Raw genomic sequence first — 8,076 nt, forward strand, 5'->3', positions numbered from 1 at the left:
ATTGCTGGGATGATGTTTTTTTTTTTTTTTCTTGGGTGGGGGTAGGTGTTGCAGCGTTCTCTAAATACGACTTTTACCTCAACCCTGCTTTCATTCCATTTCTCACGGTAACAAGTGGTACCACTCTTTGTACCTTACTTCGTCTCTGGGGAGCTAGGATATGATAGACCGTCACGCTGAGCCAAAGTGCTCAACGACAATCCTATTTCAAGAACAGATTTCCCAAGTGAGCGGTGTTTATCAACGCTCAAGCGATGTATGTACGTACTTCACCAGTTGGAGTGGTCCGATCTCTGCTGACATTACATTTTGACTTTTGTTGTAGCTTTCGTTTTTTTTTTTTTGCCCTACACGTACAATTGGTTGATTGTTTTGTACGATGAGATACCATTTTGATATTCGTCTGGTATTTGTGTTGCGTTTGCTTCCACGTAACAGCAATAGAAAAGAAACCTGTGGCCCAGTACTCTCCGAGATGCCTTAGTGCTGGAGTTGGATCCCCAGAAGTTCGGAACTGCATGCGAAAGCATTTATTTTTCCGGTTCGTGCTCAGGTGCGCATGCGCTGTGATACCGGCGATGGCCACGTGGCCGCGCACACACGACGACAGATACACGCAAAGATAGAGCACCCTACATGATAGCTGGCTATGGACTACCCCATAACAAACTATTTATGGTTGTAGCTGTAAATGCCAGTTTGACGATTAGTTTCAATTGGCATTACAGGGAACTTATTACAACAAAATGGTTAGATTTAAAACAAGGATTTTGAGACGCTGGGATGATTAGGAAGAGGGAACCGCGAAATGCGTTAAAGTACCGCATTTTATATGGTACTTGTCTTTTACACCGAAATCTCTTTACACCGAAATATCGAAATCCCTTTATTCGAATTCTTGCTGTACCCGAATAGTTTCAAGGTCTCCACTACAATGTATGGAGAGCAAATGTCCCCCGCTTTTGACGCAGCACCGTTTATAACGATGTCAGTTTCCTGTACTGAAGACTTTCACATAACGACAGTATGCTGTATGTATAAAAAGACATAAATCCAAGGTAGATAAACGGGAAACTGGAAGCAATGTTGAAAGCCGTTTGAGCGTAACTATGTTTTTTCATAACCCATACAAAAAAAAAAACGCAAGCATGGAGTACTAGTGAAACATGAAGAAACTCAAATCCAGTTTTTTATTCGTTAGGATGCTGTAAGAGACTAATTGCGCGGTTACTGACGTTAACGACATACATAGTTGTGAAAGTGGTCCTTATCATTTCTGGGACTGGAGATATATTACAGTCATTAAAAAAGAGAGTTCTGCTAATTCTATTAGGTACATTTTACATTCATACCCGCCGCGGCGGCTGAGTGGCTAAAGCATCGTGCTGCTGAGCCCAAGGACACGGGCTTGACCCCGGCCGTGGTGGCTGCTTTCGGAGGGAGGCGAAGAGCGAAAACGTCTGTGTGTCGAGATTTCGGCGCACGTTAACGTTCCTCAGGTGGTAGAAGTTAATCCGTAACCCTCCACTACGGCGCGCGCGTCGTAGCCCGCGCGTAGCGTGCAACACAAAAAAATTGAATTTTAAATTTCCTCCTCGAATCAGATTAGGTTAGCTTTCTCTACGTTCTGCGGTAGTGCACGACCGATTTGCGCACTGAGAGCAAACAAGGAACCAAGCAACGCCATGGAAGGGGAGACAGGGCGTAACATTCCAGTTCAAGACCAGGAAAGAAAAAAAAATGTCCTCCGCCTTATCACCGATGCGGTGACCGGCCACGCCACGGGCAGGCGGCAAACACAATGTCGGAAACAAAACACGAAACAATGTCGGAAAACCCCTAGATAAGGCGCCTTATCAGGCCCTCAGCGGAAACACGAGACGTTAGCTGTTCGCGCACTTGTTGCAACCTTCTGCGACATGCCCTGCACTGGACGTCCCGTAACTCGGCCGAGCTCTGAAAATGTCGCTAAAGTACTACTCGCGACGGCTACTGGGTCAACACCACTAATGATGATGATGATGATGATGATAATAGTATGAATTATTATTAGTAGTATTAACCGTGCGATACTTTACGGGAACTTAAATAGTTGGTGGCTGAGAGGGCGCCTCAACTTGATAGAATTCGGGCCTGCGCGCGCGATTGCTGCGATATTATGCAGCATCGCTCAGTAATTGCTTAGGAATTTATCACTCAAGTTTCGAACTTCGCGAATTCGTCGCGTACAACGAGGTCTAATCGGAAAAGCAAAAGACTGTTCCAGAGAGAGAGAGAGAGAGAGAGAGAGAGAGAGAGAGAGAGAGAGAGAGAGAAAGGGAGAATAAAAGATATATATATATATATATATATATATATATATATATATATATATATATAGATTGCTTTTGCCCTGAAGAAGGAGTTTCTAACTCCGAAACTGTTGGCAACAAAAACGGGAAACGTGTCAGTCGACTTCTTTCACTATATATATATATATATATATATATATATATATATATATATATATATATATATATATATATATATATATATATATATATATATATATATATATATATATATATATATATATGTTACGAACAAGTGGACGATTCCCGATGTCCCTACCATCGACGCCGACGAGGGAGTGGCTGACGCGCAGCCGGCGCGAGCTCGGCGATAGCCGCCATGTGCATAGTGTAAAATACATCATCCGCATCTCATGGTTCATGTCCTGCGCCACGTAAATTTCTTCTGGCTCCTCGAGAAGTTTCTTATATATATATTAATGGAGAGAGAGAGAGAGAGAGAGAGAGAGAGAGATTTGACCAGCTAGGGGGGCCCTCTGGGAAGTGGGAAAAGGGGGTACTGGAGTAGGGGACAACTTTCCATTCGAATCTTGGATGTGTGGCCGGTGTGCACCTTGGGAGGTAGGTGTAACTCTTGTGAGCTCGGGTTGGGGTGAAGGGACCACACTCGGCTATACATTGCGTGCTTGTGCAAGACGTTCGACGTGCAGTGTAAAGGTATGTCGCTGAAGGTTGTAACAAGGCCGAGAATAGCTGGCTTACTGTGTTTCCAATGAAGGCTTGATAAGACGCTATATCTCGGCGTTTTCCGCCCTCAAAACTACTCTACATGGCATGGGCTTTTATCGCAGCGGTGATAAGCCCGAGGTCATCTTCCGTTCTCTTCTATCCTTGAAGTCGTGGCGGGTCGCTCTACACTGCCTGTAAATGGATCTTCGAAATTCTCCGCTATAAAACCTCCGCTTATATACTCACACGCCTCGTACGTCTTCATACATCGGCACCCCTACATTGGATACCACCCTTTCCGCCGCTATCTCTCACTGCACACTACTATTTCAGAAAGACAAAGCGTAACTCTCCGCATACGTGTTTGGCCGTTTAGCGAGCCCTTGCTGATATGCTTAAAACAAGCATGATTGAAGATACAAAAATGGGAATCGAACGAAGAGGTAGCCCTGAAGGGAACGAAAAAAAAATTAAGACAATATGGTGTTCAGGTCTCGCCTCCTACTACTGCAAAAGTGGTTAGTTCATGGCATCAAGGCCTGGAGACGATCAACCCTTTACAGCGAAGCTGTGAGCCTTTCGTTGGTTGGGATTTTCTGAGTTGTCCGTGTGCAGAAAGGAGGCGGAAGCGAAGAGGATGGACGCGACACAGCCCATCAGAGGGTAATAAAAGTAAAGAAAACAACTCAAAAAGAGAATGAACCCCACAAAATCACTCGCTCAGCGCTCAACGTCAAAAAGGACGCCTCCCATTTGCCCGCCGGGTGAAGGCCACGTGAGCAAAGAAAACACAAACGCTTCAACGCCACGCCATGAACACGTGCACAGCAACCGCCGATCACGTGGACACCGCCGGCCAGCAATACGGAGCAACGGTCGAGGAAAAAGGAAGTGGAGTGAAAGGATAAATAACTAGACGTCGATATATGACCGTGACGGCCGTCATCTGCCGCACTGTGCAGCTTTCGAAGACGTTTTAAACGTAGCTGTAATGGTTATTTGCTAAGCCTCTAGCGCGAAATCTTAATCTGTGAATAGTGTACAGTTGCTGAATGGTGCTACCTCCAACAGCTCCGCTGGCCATCCCTGAGCCTTTTTTTTTTCGGCCGTCCATCGGATTGCGATTCAAAGAGCCATTAAGGCCTGCAAAGCTGCATATCTCACTCCAAGCTGGTCGATTTGTCATTCGAGGCTATAAGGCCTGGATATGATCGGCAAACTCAGTGAGCGTTGCAAGATATTCCAAACAATCTCACCATAACGAAAAGAAATGCATTTGTCAGTTGTTCTCTTGAGCTATTGTTGACGACCGGGAACGGGAGAAGTAAAAAAGTTGCAAAACAGCAGGGCTCAGCCGGGATTTGAACCCGGGACCTCTCGCACCCGAAGCGAGAATCATACTCCTAGACCACTGAGCCGGGTTCGAGTCGCTTTGTTTGTCTCTAGATATCTAAAGAGACAGCGATATGAAGGTGGATATAAAGAGCGTACGCGCAAATTAAGTCCAACCTATGTATAACAGCAAGTTTCGGCTCGCGTAAAAAAACTCCTGAAGATTCCGGTGGGTGTGACATGGCGCATGACGGCGATGATCAGTGCCGTGCAGGGCAGTGAAGCGATACGATAGGACGATAATTTAGTGCGTCTAATGAAGAAAACTCGGCGCTGCTAAGAGTAGGCGTGGCACTGCAGTGACTCCTACTCTCACAGGGGACAGCGAAATAGACTCCTTGGTAAAACCTGACAACTATGTTGTTTAAAGAACTGGTGCAGAAGGTTCCGCGTCCGACGGGTTGCGGGACGATGATGATGATTATGATGGCTAGAAGCTCATGCCCTTTAAATTGGGGTGGTTACATATGCCACCTCTCCAGCTCGAGTTGCCTATCTACAACCGCTTAGCTTCCTTTAAAGTACGGCCCATATTTCGTTTTATATCAGGCCCTGAAGCTAACTATGGCCGTGACGGTCCTCGATTGGCCCCTTCCTTTCGTTTAGGAGCAAAGCACTTTAGGGGTCGGGTTGTCAGCGTCTCCTGTAGTCTCATGTAGTCACGGTAGTAAAACACCGGAGCACTCGTTTTCCAACGCCTCGCGATAGAACGTAACGCGTACTAAAAGAACGCACTGGGACACTCGTTTTTCAACGCCTCGGGCTAGAACGTTTCATCTCCATGGGCAGAAACGCTTAGTAAAAGAACACACCGGGACACTCGTTTTCAACGCCTCACGCTACTTCTTAGCAGACTTCTTAGCATTCTGCGGCGTGTGGCACGAAGATAACTTACGGCTAGCCTCTTTCTCATTTAATTGATTAAATCCGGTTCAACGCAAGAGAGGGCGCCACCACCTCAGCAAGCGCGCGATTGCTCCTCCCACCGGCGCTTCAGCGCCGAATCAGCGCGCGCCGTGTGGCAAAAGAGACAATCGTTGAATACCCTTATAGACTGCATGATTCGCCCCTCCTTAGGTTTTACGTTAGTGGAGATGGCCCCGGTTTTCGTGATCCCCCAATACTCTAACCACTTTTTGTTATTATCTGCTGAAGACCAGTCAAAGCTTCGCTCAACGGTAAACCCCAGTGCACGCTTCAAAACGGCGGTGTTGCCCCCCTTCCCCCCCCCCCCCCATTTTGAGCTGGAGAAATCATTTGGCATTTTGCTACTATGAATGAGTGAAACACTGTATTAAAACAAAAGGCTGTAAGACCTTTGGTAGGAGGGGAGTAGAAAGGAGGAGGAAAGGTTACAAATCACACAACGGGAACTGTTCCAGTCTTCCAGTGCCATTTTCAAAAAGTGCAAAATCTATAGCCAGAGTCACCAGATATGCACGACTGACACTGCAGGCATTGATGGTCAAGAGAGCATGGTCACTCCGGAAAAGGCGGTCAGACCACCGATCTGTCAAGGCTGCTTTCAAGGGCATACTGGGTGATCAGTGGCGGGATAATCGTGAACGCGAATAATACGTTAAGATTCAGTTGAGAGTGTAAGAGTTGACGGCGATTACGGTGGATACAAAAGTAAATAAAACGAGGTGGAACAGATTTGTTGTGCCATCTCAACTGCACTGGGGTGTGGTGCAATGGGTTCGATTGTTTTCGTATCTTTTCTACCGCCCACGCACGGCTCCTCCTCTGGTGAGCATTTTATAGGCCCTTGTCCTCAAGCAGCCAGCTCGGGCTCCAAAAAGCAACGCACTCCTTTCAGTGTCATCGTAGATACTTTTTCTAGTGATTAACCGTTTACCTGCTTTATAGATTACCGATGACTTTTAATTTCCATCCTTTCCACCCACACCATCGCCTCCACTTCCTTCAGTTTCTTTTTCCGGCCCCTGATTGTAATTGTGATGATGATGATTGATAATGATGAGAATCTGTCTTTGTACCGGGGCATCGGTTGTCAACAGTAGACTTTCCTGTTTTATTCAAATTATTTGTTCTACTGTTAACAAATTTTATCGACTTGCTTCTGATAACTGGCGTGTCTGATAACTGCTTCTGATAACTGGTGGAGCGAAGCAGCGGGGCAGCGTCAGCTTTTCCGTATACATTCACAGGGGATTGTCCAATACGATAATTGGGCCCCTTTTCGGTGAATCTCGAAGACCATGTCCGATTGAAACGAGTGGAGAATGATGGTAGACGCCCGGCCTCATAAACTGTGAAAGGGAAGGCGCAGCGACTGTATGCGTCAGAGAGCAGACAGAAACAATGCAATCATTGGATGGCTATGACACTCAGGGAATTCATAATAAGTGCAGTTCCCTGACGCCCTGTGAAGGCTGAACACCTGATCTTTTTTTTTTTTTTTTTTTGATAAGCAAGAAGTACCTGATTCTTTTTTCCGCTCTCGCACGTTGTTTAATAAGTCAACCAGGCAAGGGCGATTCTTTGACGAGAGTTTAATGGGAATCTACTCAGTGAGCGCTACATAATACTCAATATATTTGCACTGTCGCAAAAAGGAAGACAGCCATCAGCGCATTGCTCTCTTAAGCCATTTTGTTGACAGAGGCTGGGAGAAAGAAAAAAGTAGCAAAACAGCAGGGCTCAGCCGGGATTTGAACCCGGGACCTCTCGCACCCGAAGCGAGAATCATACCCTAGACCACTGAGCCGGACGGATGTGTAGGTCCCCTCAGTTTCAGTCACTCTGTTTTGTTTATAGATAAGACAGCGAGGGGATGGTGGGTATACATAACGTACACGCAAACTCAATCCGTCCATTGGCGTACGCAAGGTTTCATTTCGGGTGCCGAACCGTTAAAAAAGGAGAGAGAGGTAGAATATCAAAAATAAAATAACAAAAAACATTCAAGGAATTAGCCAAAAGTTTCAAGAAGGAACCGATTCGAATATAAAAATAAAAACACATAAGAGCCTTGGGGGTACTCTAAGTGACATTCCGATTCCATTGCACATTTTGTTTTCTCCAGAGGCGTTAAAAAAGTCTCAGCATCGTGATGGCAGCAACCACTGAGCCTGCTTAAGCGCAGTGATTAGTTAGGAAAATAAAATTAATTATCAATACTCTTTATTTAATAATTAATTGACAGAGTTAATGATAAACAATTTCTGGAGGGGCCGCGGCCACCGCTTGTCTTTCCTACTCTATCCCTATTCGGATTAGTGAGTCGGAGCACTTTATATCACTCTCCCCATACCATCGTTCGTTCGTCCATCCATCCATCCATCCATCCATCCATCCATCCATCCATCCATCCATCCATCCATCCATCCATCCATCCATCCATCCATCCAATCAATCAATCAATCAATCAATCAATCAATCAATCAATCAATCAATCAATCAATCAATCAATCAATCAATCAATCAATCAATCAATCAATCAATCAATCAATCAATCGTGTCTGTATGACTGTATGGCTGTCTGCCTGTTCGTCTACGATTTGAGTGCAATTAAAAAAGCGAAAAAATAACGTCAACAAAGACAGTACGATATGCAAGCAACTACAAGAAACACGAGACATCATTGAACCATCCTTCCTTTCAAGCACATCAACTTCCCGCACTCTGTCTTTACTTCCTT

The 8,076-nt window shown here is 45.5% G+C and overlaps 2 non-coding genes across 2 annotated transcripts; both read right to left on the reverse strand.

Moving 5' to 3' along the window:
• Positions 1–4,366: 4,366 nt before the first annotated feature.
• Positions 4,367–4,438, reverse strand: Trnap-cgg (transfer RNA proline (anticodon CGG)). The gene has a single exon. It is a non-coding gene; the product is annotated as a tRNA-Pro (tRNA).
• Positions 4,439–7,072: 2,634 nt separating this feature from the next.
• Positions 7,073–7,143, reverse strand: Trnap-cgg (transfer RNA proline (anticodon CGG)). Its single transcript has one exon. It is a non-coding gene; the product is annotated as a tRNA-Pro (tRNA).
• Between the last annotated feature and the right edge of the window lie 933 nt (positions 7,144–8,076).

This window comes from Haemaphysalis longicornis, unplaced genomic scaffold (genome assembly GCF_048455015.1).
Source record: "Haemaphysalis longicornis isolate Haplotype H1 unplaced genomic scaffold, Haemaphysalis longicornis Haplotype H1 scaffold_3, whole genome shotgun sequence".
Taxonomy (NCBI): Eukaryota; Metazoa; Arthropoda; class Arachnida; order Ixodida; family Ixodidae; genus Haemaphysalis; species Haemaphysalis longicornis.